Here is a 27,089-nt window from a genome sequence, read left to right on the forward strand (position 1 = left end):
CTACTGGAAAGGCATTTGCTCTCTAGTGTCCCCTTGCCCAGTGACCCTCTGCCCCCTTGGCCCTCCCAACCGACTCCCTGTGATTGATACTGTATGCCTGAGCCATGGAAGGGCTTGAGCCACCCCTCTGTCTGGATGGAAAGCAAGCTGGGCTGGATTCTTCACTCCCAATGGCCTTTTCCACTCCCCACAGGTGTCAGAGCGCAGACCATCCATCAATGGCCATCTACCAAGGTGCAGCTTATGGGGAGCCCACTCTCCCTGGAGTGCACAGTGAAGGGGACATCAAACCCCAACCTATACTGGTACCGGCAGACTGAAGGAGGGGGCCTCCAGATGCTCTTCTACTCCACCGTTATTGGCCAGGTAGACTCTCAGGCATCTGAGAACTTCGAGGCCTCCAGACCCCAGGATGGCCACTTCGTCCTGCGTTCTAAGAAGCTCCTCCTCAGCGACTCTGGCTTCTATCTCTGTGCTTGGAGTATCACACTGAGCTGAGTGGGGCAGACCTCTGTGCAAAAACCCCACCCTCCCCTGAGTCCTCACCACACTCTCCGGAAGCCCTCACTCGGGGACTGGATGGAGAGTATTTGTCACTGGATTTCTGATGGTCAGCCAATGTGGGAGCAACTGAATCAAGGCAGGTTCCCCAAAAGAACATTACTAAGTTCTCAGGGAGAACAAAATGATTTACATGTGCAGAATTTCATCCACACAGTCAAGTTCCCAATGTGGGGATGTCTAGCCTGTGGCTGCCATACTGCAGTCCTAAGAGCATGCTATTCTCCCTGGCTGCTGTTGGTCTGCACTGGGGAGTGAGCTGGTGCACATGCAGGTGAGAGAGGAAGCATATACCTGTAACTGGATGTGGTGTTGTGGTGGACTGGTGAACAAATAGGAGGATGCCAATTCAGGTGACTCATTTGGTTAATTTTCATCACCTGGACAGTATCTTGTGGAAGCTTGGATGAGACCTGAGCCAGGGAAGGGCAACGTGTTCGTGGACTGTTCTCATGCGTCTACAAGTGTGCTTCTGTCAGTATCAGGAACATGCACTTAGAGATTTTTATTATTGTTTTGCATTTCAGGCTTTTTAAATATTCCCATTCTATTGTTTCTCATCCCTTCTCCTTTAGCAAAGGAAGGAGCAGAGAAGCAGATAGTGATCAAAGAGAGGCTAAAGGAGAGGCAGGCCTGTGTGATGGCAAAGCCCTAAAAAGGAGAAATTACTTGGGTAGGAACGAAGGAGAGAAAAGGCTTATGAAGATGACTGGAAAGAGATGCCGCGGTTACCTTGGCAACAGAGCTTCCTTCCTCATCCCTCAGTCATTGTCCTCATTCTTCTCAAAAAGGTTTTCTTTCATAATGTCACTTCTGCTCCACGAGGGGGCACAAAAGGCTTAAAATACTCTTGTTTCTGGCATCACTTCATTAGGACAATTCAGACCTGTTTACTTCCAATATCATTTACTCTGCGGAGGAAAGTCTGAGACAGAGACACAAAGTGATCAAGACAATATTTAACAGTGCCCAAGGGTTCCTATTGCGCCATCAGGATCAACTATGTATTAAGCAGCCATTGTGTAGTGGGCACTCTGAGCCATCACAAGGATTAAAAAGGAAAATGAAGTAATTCAAGCTGTGCTGGGCATGGCCACAGCATGGTTTCATCAAGGCATTTGGCTTACCTTTTTCCCCCCTCTCTGTAGTGCTGTGATCACAGAAGTAATTTACAACTCATTGAATAGTAAGCAATGCCTCAAGCTAAGGTTTAGTATTAGCTGATTTTTGAACATTAGCAGAGACAGATCCCTCCTGGAAACAATGCTGTCTGATTACTTTTAGTTAATAGACTTCGGTATTTCAAAGAGTTTTAGATTAACATAAAAATTGAGTGGGTAATAGAGAAAGTTCTCATATATGTCCCTTTACTTCCCAGGCCTCCCTTATTATTGGCATTAGGGGTAGTGGAAGGATAGTTCCTTATGCTTCATCTGCTAATTTCTCTATTCTCCCCCTAAAAACCTTGCTGGCTTTTTCATCTCTGTATTTTTAAGGCACCGGGTTTTTTAGTCTAAATTTACTAGAAGTTTTAACATTGGGCTAATTATCTAATCTCTCTAGGCCTCATTTTCTTCATCTGTCTAACTTCCCTTATTGGATTGTTCAGTGTATTAAATAAGATGGTGTTCACCTTATAAAGCCCTATTACAGGGTCTAATTTTCAACAGCTAGATATTACTTTCTTCTCTTTGAGTTTACAAAATAATTTAATTACAACTCACCCAAAAGAAAGGCTTATATTTTTAAAAATTTAAATTTAAAGTATGCAGTAAATATTTTAAAACGCTAAATACACTTGGGTGGCAAACCCATGAAACTTGTACCGTGTGTTGTGCCCATTCAGATATTGGCCACTGGTCTTTCTCGGGGGATTTCATGCAGCCTCAGAGTCCTTCTGAACAGAGAGAGATGGTCCAGGTAATCTCCACTATTCAAGTGGGGTTGACAGGAGAGTTAAAACAGATTTTTCATTCTGTAAGAAATTCAGCAAAGTTCTGGAAAACTTCACTAAGGAGAGAGAATTTTAGCAAGGTTTAGTCTTTTGGGAGGCTAGCTTTAAAACAAAATGATCTCTGCAGGAAAGTCGGTTTGAGTTTAATCTCAAACTCAAACCGAGGTCCCGTGAATATCCTAAGTTCAAAAAAAAAAAAGCAGTCCAGAAATAGTCCTGGTCATGAAACAGGGTGACGGAGACACAGGACAATACTAGGTAAGGAGAGCTAGGCAAGGAAAGGCCTAAAGCCATCTAAGTTCATCAGGACAAGCTAATATTCTCAATGTTGCCTGCTCTGTTCATGAGTCCTGTTCTCTTATGGTTTCCATGGTGCTGATGACCCAGAAAACATCTATAGTCCTCATCCTTTCGGGAAACAAAGGAAAGCAGCTCAGGATGACTCATGCCACTCAGATATGATCTGTCTGGCCAGGAACTTGTCAATCTCACTTGCCCCTTTGGGCAGCTGAGGCGTCGCTTTAGGTTAGGAGATCTTACTGCACTGGCCCTTGGCTCTGACTTTGTAGGTGAGCCCAGACAACTAGTCCCACACATGGGATCCAGGGCTACATGCTGGAACAAACTCCTTCAGGCCATCTTGCCTGGATTTCAGCCACTTAGAGAGAGAAACCCTGGGCTTCTGGACAGCTTGGGGAAGATGGAAATGCCCCAGGCTGGGAAGCCAGTGACACAGCAATTGGCTACTTCATAGTTTTGACTGGGATTCTAAGCTTTGGGTTGAGTGTGAGACAGATTGTGAGCTGCACAAAGCAGGCATGGCAGGTTATATATATCATGTTATTCCCTCTCCCTCTTTGGGATGTTCAGACTCTGGTTTTCCATTCTCTCCTGCATTATGTCTTCTCCTCCTCTCACCCCGATGGCACAGAACATCCACCAGGCCTTAGCATGGGTGACACTGAAAGAAACCCAGTCAGTACAGCACACAGACATAGCTCAGATATCCAGGGGGGACTGTCCGATTGTCATTCTGTTCATTATCTAGCGGTTCCTGTGGGTGACTCATTAGCAGCTCTCACTAGATGAGTGGAAGGAAGTGGGAGGGTGAGTGGGGGGGGGGCGAGGCATTTAGGGGGCAGATGGGAGAAGGGAGGTGCCTGAATGATTGGGGCCTGAAGGGACCTCAACTGGGTCAGAGCAGTTTCTGCAGCTGTTTTGCACTCCTCATTATCTCCAAGGTGTCGCTGCAGCCTCAGATCTCAGTGTGACCTCCAGCAGGTGTAGAAGTTAAGTTGGGGGTGGGGTGGTCTGCCCAGATCCCTCTTGAGAGAGAGAGACCCTCTCCTCTCCTTCCATTGCAGGGCTCACCAGGGCCCCAGTAAAGAGAGCAGCACGGAAGAGGTCGGGCAGGATGTGGTCATGTGGTTCTCAGGCTGCTCAGGAGGGGGTTGGGGCGGGAGGGACTTTCACAGGCACTCCAGAGGCAGGACCTGGTAAATGCCAAACCACATCCTGTTGTGAGTTCCCGAGATGGCACTAAGGGCAGGTGGGTGGCTGTTATTCTCTATGCTGATGTTACTCAGAGATAAGCAGCCCAGCACTCAGCACTGGGCTCAGACACCCCATCCCTTCCCTGGTTGTCCCCTGAAGAACCCAACATGCAGCTCCTTGCTTCTTGGCCTTTGATTCAAGGCCATTCTCCTTTAAACATGGTTTTTGTCTACTCATCCATGGCCCTGGATCTCTTTCCTAGCTGTGGGATCTGGTGGGGTCCGCACTGTCCCTTTATTGCCATTCTCTGAGGCTGTGAATGATTTGTCTTGGGGAAGAGCTTAGAGTCCCAGTTGAGTAGCCTCCCTTATGGGGCTTTAAGGCCTGCAGATGTTGCATCACTGAATCTGAAGAGCAGAACTACACGATTCCTTAGAGATCACTTTGCCCACCTCCTCACTTTACAGAGGGGACTCTAGAAGCCCAGAGAAGAAAAGTGAGCTGTCCAGGGCCATGCAACTGAGGACCAGAAACTGTTCTCTGAGTTTCAGCAGCTCTTGGGTCTCAGACAACATTTAGGAAACGTGAAGTTGAGATCTTCCTATAAATTTTAGGGACTACTTGTATAAGAATAAATAAGTCATGTCAAGCATATATGAGGAGGCATGAGGCTGGGGGGTAAATACGATGAACCACAGAATCAGAATCCTGCAAAAATGAGATAGGTTGGAGAGATGAGCTGAAGAAATATGATAAAATTAAACAAGCCCTCCCCACCCCAGCCACCCTCCCAAAGAGAGAAAACCAACCTTCTAAACACCGGAAGGGGCCCATGTTGCTCACGTATTGAACACATTGCAGTGCATGTAAAAATGATCAGGGTTGGAGTGAAAAGTGAGCCCTGTGAGTCAATGGGGTGATGTGAGTACAGACATGGAAAAGCTGCCCTAACTTGGACCCAATGTAGAAGATACTGAGGATAAGAAGGTTAAGCTCCTTCTTGCCCTCTGTGTCAGAGTCTCCTGTCTGGACTTTTAGAAAATGTTTTCAGAACAGAGTGGCTGGGCTGTGGGAGCTGGGAGTCCTCAAAACCATGCCATATGAAACAAAAAGTGAGAGAACTGGACAAGTTTGGCTTGAAAATAATCTTTAGGCTAATACTAATTGTAATAATAGCAGCAGATGTTTATTGATGCTGTTATAACAGCTTTACATGTTGTGTGGATTAAATAAGATCAAATCACTTATTGTGATGTTGAGCTTGTGATTGAGGCCATTTTGTAGGAAGGAAGGCTGGGTTTCAGAGCAGCTCACTTGCCCCAGGCCCACATAGCTAATAAGTGGTGGATCTAAGGTTTGAGCCTAGGTTTCTTTGGCATTATATATATATAATTTTTGAATGCTACAGTTCTATTTATTTGTTGTAAATGTTGTTGAAATTCAAATTTTTCTAACTTACTTGGTAAATAATATAGTAGGGCCAATTTGATTTCTTTTACATAGTTTCAAACATAAAGGCATAATTACAATTAAAAGACCAGTGTAGAATCCAAACAGACCACAATGCCACTTATGTAAGCCTGATTGCATCTCTTTCTCTTCTTTTATAGGATTACAGGAAAATATATGATTTTATTTTGATTGATAGTAATGCTAACATGCATTTTGTTAGGTTTCTGTAAGATTCACAAATTTGCTTTATTATACTATGTACAACATTATTATAGGTTTATCTTAAAAAAGATAATCTGGCATAGTTCAGGGTGTTATTTGGAAATCTAATGGCCTACTCTAATTTTACTAATGAGTGAATTAGTAATGAGTGAATTGTTCTCATTCTTTGAAATGAGTCTTTAATAAAGTCCATATTCTTTATATAGTGTTCTCATCTATCTACTGCCTGCTTTTTCAAAACTCAAGCTTTTGAAGCTTCTGCTGATTCTGTCTCTCATAGATTTGTGGACCCTTGGCTGGAGGTGTCTTAGGAAGGGCTCTCATAGGAGTAAAATTGTGACCAATGAGGGCCACTACAAAGAGTTTTATGGACACCCAATTAGGGCAAAATTCTTCATAAAGCTGTCCAGTGATGAAATGGCCTACCCAGACAAGTCGAGTTTTCTCTCCAAGGGCAAGTTGAGCATAACTGGGGAGGGATTCAAGACAGAAACTCATGTTTTTTTTTACCACTCAACATCCAGTTAAGATCAAGCACCACCATGGTAGTGGGGGTGCAGAGGACCGAGGTGTAATTGCTGGACTGGCCTTGTCCTGGTCTGAAGGGGTCATGTCCAGGATCACTATCAAGTCACTATTTTAAAAGCCACAGAGGGGAAGGGAGAGGGAGAGGGAGAGAGAGATAGAAACATCAATGATGAGAGAGAATTATTGATTGGCTACCTCCTGCATGCCGCACACTAGGGATGGAGCCTGCAACCGGGCATGTGCCCTGACAGGGAATTGAACCGTGACCTCCTGTTTCATAGGTCAATGTTCAACCACTGAGCCACACCGACTAGGCTAAAAGCCACTTCTTTATGTCAGTGAGTCTGGCCAGGATGCAGGGGGTCCACAGGAAGCCCTGGAATGCCGTCTTCCTATCAAGACCACTTCTCATACTCACAGAGGAGAGATAAGGTAGAGCAGGCTGATGAAACTTCTGTGGGAATAGTCACAGTTGGACGCTCATTTTCAAGCCCTTATTGCTGATGTACAGACCCATCCACTCATCTCTGGGACCTCATCTTCCCCAAGAAACTCTCAAGAAGTACAAGTGCTGCAGAGGTAAAGACTGTGGATGGAGATGGGGGAGAAGCGATTTAGGGCATGGCCAAATACTGTCACAGTACATCTTAAGGAGAGGCAGAGGGGAAGGGCATGTTAAGAATCCAGGAACTTCAGGTCCATAAACACAGTGCAAGAGAAGAAAGTCCTCCAGATAGAAGGGGAGGATGTTTGACCCTAGATTAAGGCAGGAAGTGCTTTGTGCTCCCAGCCCAGATGGGATGGATAATGTCTCACATTGTGGGGTGTCAGGGCCCAGAAATTACCTTTTTGAAAGGATGGGAGTTTGCCACAAATAATAAGAATTAATTGTAATTAAAATTGCCCAGGCGTGGTGGCCTTCTATACTGTCAGTCTTATATGGCATAGGGTGATTTCCACCTGAACATGGTAAAAGGGAACTTGGTGATGAAAGTTTAAGCAGAGGTCAGTGGGGTTGCAGATGACAGAGTCATCTATGGGTCAGTGACAATGCTAAAACTGACCTGGGGTGCTTAGCCATTCCAGAGATCTCCATCAACATCTCTTAACAGCCTTAAATGTAATACATCTAGGTATGAGCATGTTTTTGTTGTGCACATACAGTTTTAAGGGAGGTCTCAAATACAAGTTATCCATCCCTAAGAAAAAAGACCTCATGAAGTTTCTCCTATATGGGACATTCGAAGCTGTGTGTTACATAAACTGCTTGGGCTGAGGTCACCGGGCTGCCATTCTTTGCGGCACATGGGAGGAGGAAGATGGGGAAATGGCTCAGGGCAGAAAATGGAGATATTACTATCTCTATCAGGATCCCTTACTCTTATCCCAACCTCTCTTGTTCCAGAATCCTTTTTCTTTCTTCTAAATTTATTTTTTCAATTATAATTGACATACAATATTAAATTAGTTTCACGGTGATTATACATTTATATAACTTATGAAGTGATCACCACGAGAAGTCTCATACCCATCTGACCCCATACACAGTTATTACAGTATTATTGACTATATTCCCTATATTGTACTTTACATCCCCATGACTATTTTTATAACTGGTGATTTGTACTTCTTAATCCTTTTCAACTTTTGTTTTCACCCACACCTCCAATGCTCCTCCCATCTGGAGATAATCAGTTTGCTCTCTGTTTCTGTTAGTTTGTTTCTATTTTATTTGTTAATTTATTTCATGTGTGTTTTTTTTTTTATTCCACATATAAGTGAAATTCTACAGCATTTGTCTTTCTCTGTCTGAAAAATTTTTCTTAACAGAATACCCTCTACATCCATCCATGTTGCCATGTTGTCACAAATGGTAAGATTTCATTCTTTTTTATGGTTGAGTCATATTCCATTGTATATATGTACCACTTCTTCTTTATATAATCATCAAAATCCTTTTTTTTTTCTTTCTCTCACCCACTCTTCCTTAATCACTTACTTAAGAGAGAAAAAGTCTTTGTCTCTGGATGGGCCCAACCTCTTCTAACACCATCACCACTACCCAAGCTTATGCATCCTGGCCATGAGCTGTGCAGTAGGAAGAGTTGCAGTTGCAGGTCTCTGGCAGATACTGATGCTGACAGGAAAATTCTTCTTTTGGGCAAGTAACAGTGACTTGACTAGCCTCTCCCCATAGGAATCCCCCACCACCACCACCACCACACATACACACACCAGAATGTTCCCATTATTACTTGACCAGTTGAATTCCTCCTGTCTCCTAATTTCTGAATAAATGTCTAAAGGCTGCAGGGTTGAGGTTCCTCTCCTGGGGTGCTACCATGGTGAGTCCAGCTGTGCCCCATGGAATGGTGATAACTTGGGGGACCCTGGGCATTCTTCTAGAGATGCTTGACTTCAAGTCTCTTCAATCAATAAGCAAGTTCTACTCCTGCACTGGGTGTCACTTGTGAAGTTTATGCCTAGACTACATTCTGCCCACAGATTTTCTTAATGGGATGAAGCTTAGATCAGCCTGAGGTTGGAACAGCTTGATACGACCAAGTAGATAAAAAATTGCTTTAATGCCTTTCATTCCAGGTATACGTCTGGGCCCAGAAACCCCCTGGGGTTCCCTTTTACTGGAGTGTCCATGTGTCCTGGCCACTTATGAAGACCGTCCTGATTTACCCCTTTTATCCCAGCATCCCATTTTCCTCTCAATAGTACCCCCATTTTGCAATAAATGAGATGACTGCCCTATATCTAACCTATCTGTGCTCAGTTTCACCTGAGGAAGAATGGACGGCATGCCCAGAATTGGTCTAGAAGGACCCACTTAGATTCTAGAGAAAGAGGAAGATGCAGAATAAACTAACTTCCCAGTGCCTGGGGGTGGAATGTTGGGGGCTGTGCTGTCTGAGACACATCCTTGCTGTACACATGAGCTTCAAGAGAGGTCTCAAATACCAATTCTCCAAAGCTGTAAAGATTTGAAGAAAGGAGCCTTCCCTGGTTGAAGTGGCATGTTGGATGGGGACCAGATGGAGTTTGTAACTTTCTCCACCTCTATTATGTCTCTGGCATTGAGTCATTCATCCTCCAGAAGCCATTCCTTCCTTCCTCACCTTGACAAACCCCAGGTGCAAACCAGCAACTTCTCCCACATCCTTCCACCTGCTGATGCCTCTGTTTTTAGCACCCCCAAGATCACAATCACCAAGCCCACAGACCCCATTTCTCTTCTGTGAGGGTAACCCTCCTCCACCTTGATGTTTGCCCTACTTTTGCTCAGCTCCCTCCTCACAGATCTGCTGGAACAAACCCCTGTCCCCCAACAATCCCCAATACTCCATCCCCCTACACATCATCCCCAACACCCTATCCCACAACATGTAGTCCCACAATAACCCATCCCCAATGCCCTCATCCCTCAATACCCCATTTCCCAACACCCCTGTCTCAGTGCATTCCCTCTGGCCCACGCAATGCCCTGTTCTCTCTGAGGCATTGACTGTCCCTTCAGCCGCTCATCTCCCCATCCCACACTTGAGAGGAACCACCACACATGTCTAAAGAATGGAAGGTGCTGCTTTTTGTGGGTGCTAGTCTAGGACCTAAACTCTGTCTTCTTTGTATTGGGACCTTTTTTTTAGCTATTACAAAAACAAATAAGCAACAACAAGAACAAAACTGTACTGAAATTAGAGCAATCTAGAGATTATTGTGACTGATGGGAAGTTATAGTCATGTGATGATTTTTCTAGGCCAGCCCTGCCCTGGGCCACATCCTTTTCTGACCCATGTGAGATGATTCAGATAACCCTCTCACCTCCAGTTCCTAGATACTCAGTGTAGTGGGGTGAATAGTGTCCACCCTTAATTTGTGCCAACCCAATGTGACCTAATTTGTAAATAAGGTTTTTGCATATATAAATGTTAAGGATCTCAGGATGAAATTCTTCTGTAGTTAGAGTGTGTCCTAAATCCAATAACTTCTGCCTTAGTAAGAAAAAGGAGAGGGACACTTAGACACAGATACATAGGGAAGAAAGTGATGAAGGCAGACAGAAGGTTGAAATGAGGCTGCCACAATCGTAGGATTGGGAAGAAGCAAGGAACAATTATATATATATATATGATGTCAGAGAGAAAGGGAGATAAGAGAGAGTTGAACATCAATGATGAGAGAGAATCATTGATCAGCTGCCTCCTGCACACCCCACACTGGGGATCGAGCCTACAACCTGGGCATGTGCCCTGACCAGGAATTGAACCATGACCTCCTGGTTCAAAGGTTGACACTCAACCACTGAGCCACACCGGCCACTGGCTGGGATCCCCTAGAACTTTTGAAGGGAGTGCAGCACTACTGACACCTTGGTTATGGACTTATGGCTCCAGGGCTATGAGAGAATAAATTTTATTTTAAATCATCAAGGTTGTGGTTCTTTGTTACAGCAGCACTGGAAAACAAATACATGCAGGACTCAAGGTCTCTTCATACTCTTGCTGTGGGTCCTGCACCAGAGTTTGGGAGCAGCTGCTCCAGTGTCACCCTGTGACTATTACACCATCCTGGTCTTGACTTGAAAATGTTTCCTGAATTTCCGTCTTCAGCAGCACGTGCCAGTGTTTCCCAGCTTACCAGTCAGTTGATCTATGGACTATGGTTTCTTTACCTGTGAAGTGGGGAGACTAATACCTGCTTTTAGGGTTGTTGTGAGGGAAACTGGGACAACACATGGGCCAGTGACCAGCCCCAAGTCTGAAGCCAGGCAGGGCATCAATAAGGACTTCATCTTCACCACCCTTTCTTAGCTTTCAGACTTCCTTCTTACCCCTGACATTTGGCTTCAAGTAACTTACACATGAGCTCTGTCCCTCCATCTCTGCCTTCTTTTCTCTAATTGCCCCCCCCCTCCTCCAGTGCAGTAAATGCAATCTGCATGTAGAGTTTACTGAGTAAGATAACCATTTACCCAAGTGGGTGCAATCAGTGTGCTGTATTTGGGGTGGCTTGGACTGCATCCCTTCAGGTGAAGTTGCCCATTGGAAGGGCTATGTGGCTATAGCACCTCAGCCCCACTGAACCCTGCTTCCTGTCTCCATTCCTCCCCCATGCCCTCACCCCATGTGTCCTGCCTCTAGGAAATCAGGTTTCATGTGTCAGCATTTTTAACTCTGTGCTTTCTTTAGGATTCTAACCTACATGCAGAATAGTACTAAATAAATCTTGTGCTTAAGTCCAGAAATAAGATAAGATGGAGGTGTTAACAGACACAGATAAAACGTAAATGTATAATAAATGAAACTTGAATCTGGAATTGAGAAATGACAGGGCTTTCTAACCCACAGGTATGCCCTGTCTTCTGTCTTATTCTGAAGTGGGGGTTATGGTTTACCTGTGCTCATCCTTTTTCAAGAGCCTAGCACCTTACCCCTCAGACTAACCCTATGTACTGGGGCCCAAATGCCTGGGTATAGACTATCAGGTCCACCCCCCACCAGGATAAACAGGAGGAAGCAGCACTGGTCAGAGAGGAAAGTCAGTCACTCCATATGCCTGAGAGGTGGTGTTTTACTCAACCAGAAGGTGGGTCTTAGAAGGGCAGAACTCCATAGACACTCATGAAACACTACCAGGTCGAGCACGGCATTTTTATTGGTTTAGTTCATCTCAGATTCAGGATTGAGGAACTCAGTCTTCAGGGCAGCAGAAAGAAGGGACAGATACTCATGTAGGTAGGAGATAAGAGGACGAAGAGAGAGAATACCTCATTGGGGACACAGACTTGAAGCATGTGAAGGTGAACCTAGAGTATGGATTAAAAATGACTGAGGATGTGCTTCTGGAACTGGTCTCAGGAATCCTTTTTCTTGAGCTGCAGAAGAGAGGACAGTCAGGGTCCCAGGAGCCATGAACAGTAGGAATAGGTCAGAGGAGACAAACACTGGCTCCGACTTGAGGTAAGGCAGTCTGATTCTCCCCATCCTCCAATGCTGCATTCTTTAATGATCCCTTTACTTTCTGCCCAGACTGGCAGTCCAGTTATAATTCCCTGGAGGTGAAAGGGCTGAAGGCAGGCTCTGAGACCCCCTCCTATCCCATGGGTGATGTTTCACCCTCTCCCTCCACCCTGCCTGTCCACCCTACCCTCCTCCTTACCATGGCCATCAGCACCAAGGCGCTGACCAGCACCGCATACACAGTGGCCTTCCCCAGCAGGATCTCATAGAGGATGGTGGCAGACAGGACCCCTTGCTGATAGGACACTGTTGGTAGGAAAGGAGAGCAGATATGTACTTTTGAGCAGGTATCTCTGCACACCCCCCCCCACCCCAGGGCCATGGGTCCTCCATCCTCTGGTTTCAAAGACCATGGGAGAAGGAGAGAAAGAAGCAGAGGGTCACTTACCTGAGGTGAAGCCACAATCTGAAAGAAAGAAGAGAGAGGGAAGTGGATGAGCAGATGAAACACTGTCAGCCTTGTAATCAGCACACTTCAGGCCCAGACCAGAGGAGTCTAGCACTGCCTTCCTGGGTGCCAATATAGCCACATCATCCGTGAAATTCATGAGACATACGTGGCAGCTCTAAAGGGGATGGGGACACACCACACAGATGCTGAGCTGCCCAGGCCAGTAGTAAGGGGCCCAGCTGCAAGGCTGTGCTGCCTGGGGATCTGAGGAGGAACTAGCCCAAGGTGCCTGTTCTTCTTCATGGTGTGCTCTCATCTTCCCACCCAACTCCTTTTTAAAAAAATTTCTAATCTGGTCTTTGTGGCCTTCTACTCTCTGGTCTGACTCCCTCCTTGCCTGACCCTCCAAGGCTCTGCTCACCTGCTCTGCCCCAGGCCTCAGCACTGACGTTCTGGGTGATGGGCATGGGGCGGGTGTCATTCCAAATGACCTTGTCTTCTTCCTTTAGCCCAAAGAACTGGACTTGGCAGCGGAAGTGGTTGCGAGGATTGTGCCAGAAGGTGGCAGAGACCCTCAGCCGGCTGCTCAGACAGTAGCTGGAGTTATTGTCATTGGGCTGCTCCTTGTAGGGCTGAGGGTCTGTGCTGACCCCACTCTTGATCTCCTTCCCATTCACCCACCAGCTCAGCTCCACGTGGTCGGGGTAGAAGCCTGTGGCCAGGCACACAAGTGTGGCCTTCTGTGTCCGGGCAATCTCTGCTTCGGATGGTTCAAACACAGTGACTGTGGGTGGCTTCACCTTGTAAATGTCGTCTGGAGGGGAAGAGGGGTTAGGAATAGGGCTGGTCTGAGAGCTGTCTAGGTTGGTAGGGGCTGTGTGTGTGCATACATGTGTATGTGTGTGTATGACGAGAAGAAAGGTCATCATAAAGCAAAATTATGTAGTAGGTCCTGTTTGTTTGGGTGTCTCCGTCTGCTGTCTCTCCATCCTCTAAGGTGGCATGATAAATGGCACTGCCTAATATTCTGAGTAAGTTAGTTGATTTCTTCCCATCAATAAAAGCTATCTGTCTACTTCTCACCATATTACTTAGTAATTATTTAAATAGAGCACTGGATTGGAATCCAAATAACAGGATCCAAATCTCAGAAATGACTTTAGGACTTCTGCATCATTTTTCCTGCTCTGAAGGGAGAATCACAACATAGACTGTGCAGGGTGGGTATGGAGATTAAATGATATAACAATTCAGACACAAAGTTCTCGGTTGGGTTATTTACATCCGAATCTAAGTGGCTGAGGAGGAAAGGGGATTTGGGGACAAGGGGATCATTTGGGAGCAGGGGTTGTCTTCAGATGACAGAGTACAAATGGCACATTTTTGGGCACTGAGGTGAGGACACCCTTCTGTATTAGGATGCGCTCATGAGCTTTGGGGTTTCCTGACATTTTTTTATGGTTCATGAAGTCATCCTAGCCATTCCTCCACCTCCAAGTACCCTGGAGTTTTCCTCAGCTCAGACAGAGAGCAGTCTCCCCTTATGTCAAACTCAGTGATTCTCCAACCTTCTCTGCCCCTTTGTTTCCACCTGTTGCATCTTTCCCACCAACAAGCTTCCTAAATGAGCATCTGAGAGCATCGGAGCAACTTCTTGCTCCCAGGTGTCACGATACAGTTCGTCCTAAGCCTGTCTGCAGTGTCCTCCAGGCCACAGGCGAAGGCCTTCTATTGGTGGGCTTATTCCTTCTGGGCCGTTTATTTTATCCTGTTTTCTATTCATTGTGTTTGTTTCTGGACAATGCTGTTAAAACTTAAGAAATCTCATTCTCAAGAAAATCCAGTTCAGCCTGGAAGATGGAGGAATGCTCTTCTAATAGAGATGTCATATTTCTGCCGAAATGGGGTCACATCCACAGATCACACAGGACCCCACACTTAAAAGGACCACACACTTGGTTTAATGGCTGCTGTCACCATTTTGAAGTTCTAAATAATTTTTTAACAAGTGTCCCCACATTTTCGCTTTGAGCCAGCCTGTGTCCTGTCATGTCCTGCCCTGGACCTCCTCCCTGCTAACGGCTACTATGTCCCTAGGTCTTCACTGGCCCACCCTGTGTGAAGTGGCCACATCCTAACTAACACATGCAGTACCGGCTCCATCAGCCTTTCTGCCTGCAGCCAGGTTACTTAGCTCTCATCTCCAAGCCCCTGCCTCCAGGGTAACCACAGATGCACTCCTCTGACCCCTCACCCGGCAAACACTCAGTGCTTAGTGTCGAAATGAAAGATGTCCTCTGAGCCATGTGTGAGGCTCCCCATGGTGTTCACTGGTGCGATGAGCAGCATGAGCAGAAGCAGGATCTGGTGACACTCTGAAGCACTGTCTATACAGCCCTGCAGTGGGGGCAGGTCTTATCCCTCCATGTTTGTGAGTCCCTGTAAGGTGTGAGTAGCTTGCGCAGATGTATGTAGGTGTGTGTGCTAATGAGCTTCTATGTGTGTATGCTCTGCTTGTGAATGGCGAGGTTTATCTTCCCTGTTCCTGACCCACCTCTCACAGCCCTCACTCCATTATCCACAGGCCAGATCCTGCCCCTCCGAAGACACTGGGTTCACCCCAGCCCCCACCCTCCCCAGTGATCAAGCGAGCAGGGGTGGGGAAGGGAAGCACTGAATTACAGCAATCCACCCTTTGCTGAATCCTCTACAAGAGCCTTCCCTTGTGATCCTCACAGCGATAGTAAGTGGTAGGCTTTGCTGATGATATTGTATATTAGAGGGAACTGAGGGTCACACAGATACACATGCCCAAGGTCACCAATCATTAGAGAGCCAGGGGTTGAGACCTGGGTTTATGGCTCGAAAGTCAAGGTCTGATCTCCACCCTGGCTGATCACCGGCAGCCAGTTTCCCCTGGGCAGCTCAGCTGAGCCCCATTGGTTCCGGCCTAATGAATTTAACTACCAACAGTGCTCGTGGTTATCACATGATCCAGGTAAAGAGTCTTTCTCTCTCAGGCCTCAACATTCTCATCCCCGGGTGACATTTAGGGTCCCTTTGCAGCTCTAAGAGCCCAAGATCCTCCTGGGAATTTTCCTCACCTCACAGCAAAATATCTGCGTTTTAATGTGTTTGTGATAAATGAGCTCCCACACCATCTAGACTGTTACGTAGAGTACTTAGTGTGAGAACAATGATTGCAGACTGGGGGAGAGGGGACCCATCTGGGGGTAAGTGGCTGAGGTTACTGTCCCTCCTCTAGGACTAGCGGTGGTAGGACTGGGTGCTGCCTCCCCCTATCACCCCCCACCCCACCCCAGGGCTCTGAGGCTTAGGAGAGACCGAAAGGATTTTCAATTTAATTTCAAATCCACACTTCTAAATTCGATCAACAAACCCGGCTTGTTTTGGCTCTTTTCCTCACTGACTCATGTTTCTCTGTCTGTCATCTTGGCCTCTCTCTTCCACTGTGTTTGCCATCCTTCCCCTCCTCCGTCCAGGGCACCCCCCACCTCCACCTCCACCTCCCAGGAGCCAGGTCTGCAGGGTGCCGGCCATCCGAGCTCATCCCACTTTCTCCTGCCGCTCCAGCTCTCCCCGCTGTGGAGCAGTTACCCCCTCCCGGCCTTTCCTCAACCCGGGTTATCTAGTCTAAGTCTTTTTCTGCAATCTAGCAGCTCTCAGAGCTCAAATAATCCTCTTCTCCACCGCCCATCCTGCCCCTAAACACCCCCCGAAAAACAGACCCAAAGCCCCCTTTACACTCTGTCCATGTTCTCGGCTCTTGAGCCCCCCCCCCCATTCCCAACCCCCCTGCACAGAGCCGACCCTACCCACGGACAACTCGCGGCGCCCCAGCTCCGGCCGCCACCCTTCTCCAGAGACCCAGGGGCTGGGGGCAGAAAGGCGGAGAGACGTCCGGTTCTTACCTATGACCGTGAGCCTGGTGCCGGCGCCAAAGAACTGCTCATAGGAGCACAGAGACCCAGCCCCGCACGCAAACCCCGCTGCGCCGCAGCCCGTGTCCCGCTCCGGGTGCCGGCCCGGCCGCTCCGGCGCAGCGCAGCGGGACCAGGTGCTCAGAAGGCGAAGGGCCCTGCGCCGCCGCCTTCCACCCCGACCCGTCCCGTCCCGCCGAGTCCCGCGGCCACTCACCCAGCACGGTCAGCCGGCTGCCGGCCCCGAAAGTCAGGGCGGCGCCCGTGGAGCACAGCCGCGGAGCCCCCCACCAAAACCGCCCGCGCCGCCGCGCCGCTCACCTAGCACCAGGAGCCGCGTGCCGCGCCCGAAGTACTGGGTCTCCCCGTCACGGCCCCCGACCCCCGCACAAAAACCCGCGTGCGTCCCGGCGGATGTCCCCGCTTACCTAGCACGGTCAGCCGTGTGCCCGGGCCAAAGTACTGCGTGTTCTGGCTCACAGCCTCTGGGCACAGCACAAAAACAGGCGCCGCTACCCGTGGCCTCCCGGAACCTCCCCACTGCCCTCCTGGTCCCCCAGGCGTCCCCCCTTACCTAGCACGGTCAGCCGGGTGCCCGGGCCGAAATACTGAGTATCTGTGCTCACAGCACCGAGGCCCAGGACAAAAACCCGGCGCTGCCCTCAGCTGCTGCCCGGGACTCAGCCAGGTCTCCTCTCCAGCCGCAGCGGGCACTCCATAGCTCACTCAGCACCCCGAGTCCCCAGGTGCTGCCCTGCCTCGGAGCACAGCCCAGCGGAGCTGGGTAGCTGCCCCCTCTCTCCATCCTGCCCCCACGGAGCGCTCTGGACCCCCAACTGTCCTCCTTACCCAGCACGGTGAGCTTGGAACCTTTCCCAAAGTACAGCTGTCCGGTGTTCGCACAGCCCTGGGGACCCAGGCGCAAACCCCACCTTCCCAGACTTGGGCCCCTTGGAGGGTCCAGAGCCCTCTCCCTGAGGGCCAGCGTTCAGGAGGTCGCCCAAGTGAGAGTCCATCCTCCCTCCCACGCGGCTTCTTACCGAGCACGGTGAGCCGGGTCCCTGGCCCGAAGTATTGCTCAGCATAGGAGCACAGTGGGAAGGGGCTGCCAAGAATTTCCCCCCACCCCCCACCACACACACACACTTCCCCATCCCCCTTGAGGCAGTCTAAGCGCCTCCCTCCTCCTTCCTGGCTTCTCACTTCCCACCTCCAGATGTAGCTGGACATGGTAATCTGGACACTGCGTGAGGTCACCCCCAATTCACAGAGGAAGTCAACTTGGCTTGAGGATAATACAGTGGCGGTGAAGTCTGAAGGGGTACTGGTGATGGTTGGGCTGGAGTGAGGAAGTGTTCCAGGCTAGATCCTGCCTCATGCTACTTATAACCCCTGTGGATTAGTTTCTTCATTGGAAAAGATGGTGTAAGGTCTTTCCGACCCGACTGCTGTGAGTTCTTGATGAATGGTGCATGGGCTAGGACTTTGTCAAAGGGCAGGTTTTCGAGAGGAGCTGAATGAGGATCCCACATTGTTGCCTTGGCCCTTGGCATTCTGGGAAGTTGAGTCTGGAGCAGTGAGATGTAGAGGTGTTCACAGAGTCAGGGTCCCTGCTAGACCTCGTTAGGGACCAGCCTCAGAGACCTCTCCCAGCTACTCTCCCCATCAGGGAGTGAGTCCCCTGTGCTGGGTGGCCTATTTTCTGAGGCAGGGCTTTTTGTAAAAGCACCTCCTCTACTTGAATCATTGTGGCCCCCCCAGTTGCCACAATGCTACACCACGATACAAAAATGTTTTCTCCCTTCTAGTCCCCCTTCCCCAACCACTGGGCAGAGGCAGGAAGCACAGGTGGCAGAGGTTGGTTTGACTGAGTGGGGCTGGGAAAAGACAAACTCAGAGTACACTTAGAGTGGGGAGGGGCTTGGGAAGGTCACCCTGCCAGTGAGGTTGGGGGCAGAGAGGCCCCTCCCTGGAACATACACAACTCTGAGGAGGTCTCCTATGTCATCAGGTCTCCCCTCTGGGAGTCACCATGCCCACCTGCACATTTATAGTCAGGCGATGTAGGAGGAGCGAGGGGGGTGGGATCTATAGAGCAGGTGATGGCAACTTATGGCACCAGGACAGCACCCCAGAAACCTCTGTAATTCCCCATTGCTTCCTGAATGAAGTCCAACCTCCTTAGCCTTCATTGATTCCACAGATATTTAATGAGCATGTACTATGTGCCAGGCCTCATGCTGGTCCATCTTCCTTTCAGCCTTATGTTTTATGAGTCCTGTCTCTGAACCTTGTACTCAACTACACCAGAGTACCCAGAAGTACCCAGCCCCATTGTTTCAACTTCTGTTTATGCCTCTGACTGTCATGACCACTCCCATTCTTCCTTTGAAGTTTTTCAGCTTCTCAGACTCTTCCCAGTCAAAAAGTTGAGCACTAGCCTCTGACTGCATGTCAGTAGACAGCTTGCATTGCTGTTTCAAAGCATCGCCTATATTTCAGCTATTTCTAGTCATGAATTATCACCTTTAGGAACTGGTAAGCTTGGAGACTGTGACTTGGATATCTTTACTTTCTTGAAAGTTCATAGCAAAACATTGCAACCTATGTACTCAATGAGTGCATATATATATATATATATATATATATATATATATATATATATACTCGTACATATATGCACACACATATTTGAATGTGTGCATGTGTTACAATGGAGAGGGGAGGCTGTGTTCTGTAGCTCTGTAGATGGCAGGGTACGTGGCTATTTCAGGCAGGCTTATGGTGATATCTGCTCCCAAATTGGGTCAATTTGAGCTCACTCATTTATTCTTTCACTTATTCAAAGATAATTTATTCGGTTTATATACTGAACTAGGATACTATGCCATATCCCAGAGATGCTGTAGTAAAACACAGCATTGTTATCAGGAGGTGACCATCAAATGGTGTTGTCAGACAAGTGAAGAGGTAGTTTCCATCAAGTGTGGTGTCAGGAAGGAGGTGCATAACGCACGATGATAGCAAAATATAGGGTGCATTCAACCCAATCTTAAGAGAATAAGGGACAAGGAGCTCCAGAGAAGGCCTCTTGAGGGAAGATACTGAGCCAAATCTTTAAGAATAAGTAAGTAGGAATCAGAGTACTCAGTCATTCCAGGTAGAGGCATGCAAAATGGCCTGGAGGCAAATTGCTCAGAGAGGAGTGAGGTGAGTGTGGAATAAGAAGGTGGAGGACAATTGTGGGTCTTTCATGCCATCCTAAGAAGTTTGGACTACATGATGATGGTGACAATGACACAACAAAGAACTTTTGTAGGATTTCTAGAAATAGCAATAGGGTTGATCTTGGGTTTAGGGAAACTTTATTTTCTATCCTTCTGGGCATGATCAAGGGACATCTTCACAACCATTAGTTCACTAGAGAGAAATATATAAACTGGTTTGTAACTTAAACTGAAGACACAGCTGCTGAGGATAAATCTCCAAGTCAGTGCATTTTTCTTTCAGCTGGGAAACCTGGTTGGTGATGAATGGAGAGGAGAAATGTGCTCAGTGAGCAGCTGACAAGGACAGAAATGACATATATGAAACCAGGCTTTGTTAGCCAGGGGGACATGACCAGTTGGCGGGTGGACACACCTATGTAGGTCAGCTCTTCCACAGAGCACCTTTTTCCAGGTAGGTCAGAAGATTCCTATGGTCAGCATCACCATTTTCTAGGCTGTTTGGGAGTAAGCCTCTTCACATCCCATCATCACCTTTCACATTTCTTAATTCCCCACAAGAAGGAGCAGTGCCAGCCACAGGGGACTGTGGGTACCTGAGGGAACTGCATTTTCCTTGACTACCTCTTGTTCTATCCTAACTGGAGTCCATGGGAGTTTAGAGATGGAAAAAAGAGATACATAGACACTCAAGGCAGAATCAAGCCAGAACAGGCCATTTTTATTGGTTCAGTCAATGTAGGCACACCAGGATCCCCTGGGGTCAGGGAGATTTTAGTCATAAGTGTTCAGCTGTGCAAGTATATAGCGGGTGGATATGAGGATGAATTGAGAGATTAAGACAGCTCTTCAGAAGCACTGGCTAGGAATGGAAAAAGGGGAATCCATATTGGGGAGATGATAGGCTGGAAGTTCCTGGCTGCACCTCTGAGCTGGTGTCAGGAATCCTTTCTCTTGACCTGAAGAGGAGAAGAAGGTTTTGGAGTTACCTGGAGTGTTAGAAACTTAGAGGAAGCAAGATGGCCTATTGACTAGATGAACAGGGCTCCCCATAACTAGGTTTTAGGAGACCCCAGTTTCTCCATCTCTCACAGCTCTTCCACTGTGATCCTGGAAGTATACTAAGTAAGGCATCTTCTAAGAAATGTGGGTAAAGCCCCTCTTCCTCTCCTCCTACCTCTGGTCCTGGATCTGAGTTGCTATGTTTTGAGTATCACCTCCAACCTGCCTGCCCACCCTACCCTCCTCCTTACCATGGCCATCAGCACCAAGGCGCTGACCAGCACCGCATACACAGTGGCCTTCCCCAGCAGGATCTCATAGAGGATGGTGGCAGACAGGACCCCTTGTTGGTAGGACACTGTTGGTAGGAAATGAGAGCAAAAACATACTTTTAAGCAGGTATCTCTGCCCCCCCCTCCCCCAGGGTCCATGGGTTCTCCATCCTCTGGTTCCAAAGACCAGAGGAAAAAAAGAGAGAGAGAAGCAAAGGGTCACTTACCTGAGGTGAAGCCACAATCTGAAAGAAAGAAGAGAGAGGGAAGTGGATGAGCAGATGAAACACTGTCAGCCTTGTAATCAGCACACTTCAGGCCCAGACCAGAAGAGTCTAGCACTGCCTTCCTGGGTGCTAATATAGCCACATCATCCTTGAAATTCATGAGACACACGTGGCAGCTCTGAAGGGGATGGGGACACACCACACAGATGCTGAGCTGCCCAGGCCAGTAGTAAGGGGCCCAGCTGCAAGGCTGTGCTGGCTGGGGATCTGAGGAGGAACTAGCCCAAGGTGCCTGTTCTCCTTCATGGTGTGCTCTCATCTTCCCACCCAACTCCTTTTTTAAAAAATTTCTAATCTGGTCTTTGTGGCCTTCTACTCTCTGGTCTGACTCCCTCCTTGCCTGACCCTCCAAGGCTCTGCTCACCTGCTCTGCCCCAGGCCTCAGCACTGACGTTCTGGGTGATGGGCATGGGGCGGGTGTCATTCCAAATGACCTTGTCTTCTTCCTTTAGCCCAAAGAACTGGACTTGGCAGCGGAAGTGGTTGCGAGGATTGTGCCAGAAGGTGGCAGAGACCCTCAGCCGGCTGCTCAGACAGTAGCTGGAGTTATTGTCGTTGGGCTGCTCCTTGTAGGGCTGAGGGTCTGTGCTGACCCCACTCTTGATCTCCTTCCCATTCACCCACCAGCTCAGCTCCACATGGTCGGGGTAGAAGCCTGTGGCCAGGCACACAAGTGTGGCCTTCTGTGTCCGGGCAATCTCTGCTTCGGATGGTTCAAACACACTGACCGTGGGTGGCTTCACCTTGTGAACGTCGTCTGGAGGGGAAGAGGGATTAGGAATAGGGCTGGTCTGAGAGCTGTCTAGGTTTGGTAGGGGCTGTGTGTACTTTTATGTGGGTCTACAGAAGAGGGTCAACATAAAGCAACATTATGTATTAGATCCCATTTGTTTATAGGTCCCATTCTCTGTTGTCATTCTCTCTCGACTTTTCCATCTCCTTCTGAGTTACCCCAGGGAGTGACTATCTTCTCCACCTCCCTAAGGGGACATTCTGCCCCAATTTTCTTGTATTTCTTTTCAAAGTCTCACACTTAAGGCCTTGCTCAGTTATCTATCAGAAGAGTATATCTGTCTATCTTTCATCCTTGTTCAAAGCCTTCTTTGGTGCACGATGTAATCTTCGAGATTTAGAAGTGGTTATAGCAGAGCTGAATGGGCCTGGATTTTAAGGCAGAAGATTCTCCCTAGCAACATAACCCTGGGAACTAAACTGACTTTTTCTAATTAGCATTTCCCTGTTTTGTAAGGTGTATATGTTTGTCTGTTTGTATGATAGCACATATAAGAACTATTTTTTCTACATACTATACCCAACTCAAAATTTTTTCTTTTCTTTATTTTTTACTGTGTAACTTGCCAAGGTGCCCCTGGCTATTATCTTTTCAGATGTTCCACATTTCCTCCCACGCTGCGACATATGGGTTTCGTGGTAGCTTGCCTGGGATGGCTGTCATCTCATGAGATACACTGCCCGCAAATTGAACCCTTTCTTCCTGCCAGTGCCCAGCAAGCCTACCTGCCAGGATTGGAATCCTATTTCACAGCCAACCTTTGCATTCTTAAAAGCAATAAGACCTTAGTTATTGGGTAGGAAAAAAAAATTCCAAAGTCTGAAGGCCATTTCATCAGAGGCTCCATATTGTAAACCCCTGGGCCATTTTACAGTCTGACAGATGGGAGAGAACTGATATCTTGAATTATTTGAAGGCATTTTCCCACCTGAAGACACAGAGGGATGGAAGACACCACAGCCATCTTTCAAGCACCCTCCTTTTTGTCAGACTTTCCTGCTCCCTGTATTTGGTTCTGTTTTGACCATGAGAGTGAGTTTTTGGAGTAGAAATATGGCAAATCCAGATATCTCCACTTTATCCAAATTTTAGACATGCTTCTGATGAGAAAGTTGAGACTCAGGTTTGGAAAAAGGCAGACTGTGACACAGTGATGATAAACAATAGGAATGACAAGAATGGTCCCTAGAGGTGAGTCCTTTACAAAGGATTTTCACATAAGTTAGTCCCTTACAGTTGAAGGACTCCAAGAGGCTGGCATTGTTATCTCTGTATATCTCTCACTTCCTAATTCCATGAGCCCCCTGCCCCTGAACCCAGGCATTGTGAATCCCAGTGATTTAAACTCTCCAATTCCATTGTACTCCCTGACGTTGTGTCCCCATCTGTGGAACAAAGCCTGATCCAGCCAACCAACCTGCCCCCTTCCTCCAGCCCTGTCTGTATCTCCAGCCAAGATCATCCATCTTTGCCCCGCTTCTCCTGACTGTCTGCTTCCTCCTAAGCACGGGCCCTTAGCCTGTAATCCCAGCACAGACCCTGAGGTTTGAGAAAATGAGTCCTCCTACCTATTTCTCTTCTTTATACCTGGTCTGTTGGAAGATGGTATAAGCTTCCCATTGTAATGGTTAATTTTGACTTACCTCATCTAACCTCCACCACACACAGTGTTCCCAGAGACTCCCCTGCAGTTCTTATAATGCCGTGACAAGGACTTCTGCCTTTGGGACTCAGGATCACCCCTCAAACCACCCCAGCCTCACCCATCTGGTCCCCCACTGCCTCCTAAGCCCTAAAACCACCCAGGAAGGCACACAGGGATCTTTGGAGAAGACAAGACAGGGTCTGTGTGAACGGTGCAGGGCTGGAGTTAGAAGGGGAGGAAAAATGGAGATCAGAAAAGAAAGGGAAAGTAAAACAACATAGTAATAAAAAAGCGGAGATGAGAGGAGTCTGCAGAACAATGGGAAGAGGAGAAAATAAACACAGAACCTGAAGATTAAGCGTGGAACCCACCACCGAGATGGTGCACAAACACAGTGGAGCAAGGAGGAGGCTTCGGGCAGGGTGGAGAGGGCCCTGAGTTCCAGGAGGAAGGGCAGCTCTGATCCTATCCTTACTCCCCACTTCCCTCCCAGCGACTGATCATCATGGTCCAGTACAGGTACCCCCCCCCCCCCACTCTGGAGCAGGACCCCATACCTGTCACGGTGAGCCTGGTGCCGACTCCAAAGTAGAGGGGCGAGTTATAGGAACACAACGGCAGATAGCTGTGGTAAAACCCACCAGAAGTCTCCCACCAGAGGGCTAGTCTTAGATCCCTGGGAGCTGGGAGCCGGAAGCCACCTTTTCTTGCCTGGGTTCATGGCTCTGGACCCAGGAGAGTCTATTAGGAGGAAGACCCAAGCATAGAATGGGGAGAGGAAGACCAAGTGCTCAGGTGGGGCATATCTACCAATGTAAGAAGAAAGATGAACCAAGAGAAGGGTGAGGAGGCAGATTATACACTGAAGACTTTAACACCCCTCCAGGATAGAAGAGTTTCCTCAGGCCCCTTCCACCGGGGCTGGGAGCAGAGACAAAGTCAGGTCTAAGGGACAGTGGCCCCACCACTTCGGTCCGGTGCCTTACCTAGGACAGAGAGTCGAGTCCCATCTCCAAAATGCTGTGCCTGGTTGCTCCACAGTACCACAGGAGTGTGGAAAACCCCAGAACCACAGGTGCAGGACCCTTCCTTCCAGAAGTGCGGTTCACCCAGAACTCCCAGGGACTCTAGTCCGCTCACCCCACTCTCAGGGCCTGTTTCCTGCTGTGTTCTCAGTCCCTGTCCTCTCCAAGGAGTCCTCCTGAAACTCTCACCTTACAACACACTCTCCCCAGGAAAGCCTTTTACTTACCCAAGACAGAGAGCTTGGTTCCACTGCCGAAAAATAGCTTCTCGTTACTTACACAACACTAAAGCCTGGTAAGAAAACTGTCCTCAAGGCCTCGCATTCCTCCTCCTCAAGTTCACCTGCCAGCTCTCCTTCCCTTTTCTTAGCAGAATTTTAGCTCTGGGAGATGGACGGGGGACAACTGTGCCACCAGAAATGCTGTGGTAAGGGGACCCATTCAGCCCTGTGCGATCCTCCCTCCTGTGTCCATCCCCTTCTGTGTGAGAGACAAACACAGCGGGACTACGGCAACTCTACCTCCAGAGGCTCTCTATCTACCTTGGCCATGATGGGGCACCTTCCACGGACTCAGGAGATGGACAAGGTGAGCCCTTCCTGGCTGAGACTACTTGCCCCTGGGGAGAGGAACCCAGACTTGGCACAGACAGTCCATGGGGTTACTGGAGATGGAGCCTGATCCCTCCTGTCTGCATCAAAAGACAAGACTTCAGATCTTTCTGATGAAAACATGCTTTCAACTAAGCTCACAAGACAGGCTCCATATGGGTTGCTGCCTCTTCTTGTAGGCTCCCAGCCCTTCAGCCCCAACTCGCTTAGACTTGCTTACCTACAACAGTGAGCCGGCTGCCTTCCCCGAAATAGACGGTGTTTCCAGAACACAGCCTCCCGGATCCATTTCAAAACCCCTCTTGTCTGCTGAGCACAGCTTGGATTCCTTTATAGAGTCCCCAGTCCACTTCGGACACCCTGCATACCCTTCCAGAGCCAGCCCAGTGACATGGGGAAGAGACATAGTGTGTTCTCCCATGAAATTCAGAGCAGGGGATAGGAGCCTCTGTTGGCGAGGGAAGATGGGCCGTTGTCAGAGATCACTATGACCCCCTGGCCTTCTCCCGGCTCCCTCTCCCAGGTAATTACTCAGAGGGGCAGCACGACCACTCAGGCTCAGCTCTGAGATTACAAGGGACCTCAGGTGGCTGAGGGCATGTGCTCTTTCAGGGACCCTCCGCTGAATTCGTTCACAGGTGTAGGACCTGGACCTGGGAGCCAGGTCATATCTTCCTGCCCATGTTGTCTACGTTAGTACTCCCTCCCCAGAACCCTCTGAAGATCCAGCCTTACCTACAACCATCAGCCTGGTCCCAGGGCCGAAGGTAATATCATAGTTAGCACATCAGAATAGGACCACTCTAAAATGCACACTTTGGACCCACTGTCCCCTACCAGGGACCTGGGAAGATCCAGAGCATATCTTACCTACAACTGTGATCCTGGTGCCTTCTCCAAAGAAAACTTGGGTGTTCACACAGTGACATGGGGCAAGGAAGAAAACAGAATTGAGGCATGGAGAGGAGGGTCCCTGGCTGGTGTCTGGAAGACTCTGGGATGAGAACTAATTGCCCCCCATTCCTGCTTTATAGCTATTGCACAGAAGAACATATTCAACTTTGACTTCTGAGGTCATGGAGCATGGCTAGATCCATCCAGAGGGCCCTGTGCCCCTTTTTCAAACGTCTCAAAGTATGTGGGCTGGAGAGGAGGACAGCGTCCCAGAACCCAAAATATATCTGTCTTCTTTCTTTATAGATTGGGTCACCTCCCATGTACCTTCCCACTGACCTTGTCCTGGGATGAAGGGGTCTCTCTGAGTCCTTCCCCCATAAACCCACTGAGGCGTCCTTCTTACATCTGGGCTCTCTGCCTGGAAGCTTTAGTTCTGATCCAGGCTTGTCCTTATCCTTGGCCTTGGCTGGATAGGTAGACAGGAGTAAGGTGGAGGCATTATGAACCAAGCCACTCTTGGGCCTGTGACCCTAGAGAAAAGTGAAGAAGCTGTGGGGTTGGGTCAAGCAGAGAGGTTTTTGTAAAGGTTTCCCATAGAAATGAATCACCGTGGACCCCTGTCCCCACAATGTTTCAGCTTTGTACAAAAACGCCCCTCCCATGGGCCCGCCCCCTCAAAGCCAGGAAGAAACCACCAGAGCAGCTGTCCTTTGAGGGTTTTGGAGTTTGGGGGCAGTGGCATCATCCCCTGACCCAT

The 27,089-nt window shown here is 48.5% G+C and overlaps 2 gene segments (V, D, J or C); both read right to left on the minus strand.

The window, feature by feature from the left end:
• Nucleotides 1–11,869: 11,869 nt before the first annotated feature.
• LOC307107919 (T cell receptor beta constant 1-like) lies at nt 11,870–17,803 on the minus strand. The segment is given in 8 exons: nt 17,777–17,803; nt 17,423–17,480; nt 17,002–17,058; nt 16,791–16,889; nt 13,054–13,446; nt 12,630–12,647; nt 12,381–12,487; nt 11,870–12,096 (listed from the first exon to the last, which is right to left on the minus strand).
• Nucleotides 17,804–20,659: 2,856 nt separating this feature from the next.
• Nucleotides 20,660–27,089, minus strand: LOC307107920 (T cell receptor beta constant 1-like). The segment is given in 6 exons: nt 27,086–27,089; nt 26,306–26,419; nt 21,726–22,118; nt 21,302–21,319; nt 21,054–21,160; nt 20,660–20,759 (listed from the first exon to the last, which is right to left on the minus strand).

Source organism: Cnephaeus nilssonii (assembly GCF_951640355.1).
Source record: "Cnephaeus nilssonii genome assembly, chromosome: 12".
Classification (NCBI taxonomy): domain Eukaryota; kingdom Metazoa; phylum Chordata; class Mammalia; order Chiroptera; family Vespertilionidae; genus Cnephaeus; species Cnephaeus nilssonii.